Below are 469 nucleotides of genomic sequence, written 5' to 3' on the forward strand. Positions count from 1 at the left end.
ATCAACATTTTGTCGAATATCTTGAAACTATTACTCCTACGAAGATAAACATCATAAACTACTTTTTATTACGTTAAATTAGCTTTAATCTGAGTGCTAATAGACATTTGTACATGTAATGGTTCCTGACATATTAATTTCCCAAAATATATATAAAATTACAAATTTTGAAAAATACATAACAATGAATTGAAAATAAAAAATATATGAGGAAAAGAAAAGTGTGGAGTCAGACAACTCAAATAAGTTGAAAAACTTTTTAATAGTGCCAACGTTTCGGCCAGAATTTCCAGAGTTCGTCAGGGCTACTTAATCGGAGATCTAAGTGAGCTCAGCGGCACGTGCGGTAAGTCTCAGTTAAAAAAAAATGTTTAATTATTTCATCCTCAGATATAATGTCTCATAAATCTAAATTTTTGTCTAAAGAACAAGAAATCAACATTTTGTCGAATATCTTGAAACTATTACT

The 469-nt window shown here is 29.2% G+C and overlaps 1 protein-coding gene across 2 annotated transcripts in view; it reads left to right on the forward strand.

Annotated features, from left to right (window-relative positions):
• LOC106679070 (odorant receptor 43b) overlaps positions 1 to 469 on the forward strand; it is a 10760-nt gene that overhangs the window by 9457 nt on the left and 834 nt on the right. The gene's annotated exons all lie outside the window — the stretch shown is intronic.

Source organism: Halyomorpha halys, unplaced genomic scaffold (assembly GCF_000696795.3).
Source record: "Halyomorpha halys isolate HHAL.00 unplaced genomic scaffold, Hhal_1.1 Scaffold12.1, whole genome shotgun sequence".
Lineage (NCBI taxonomy): Eukaryota > Metazoa > Arthropoda > Insecta > Hemiptera > Pentatomidae > Halyomorpha > Halyomorpha halys.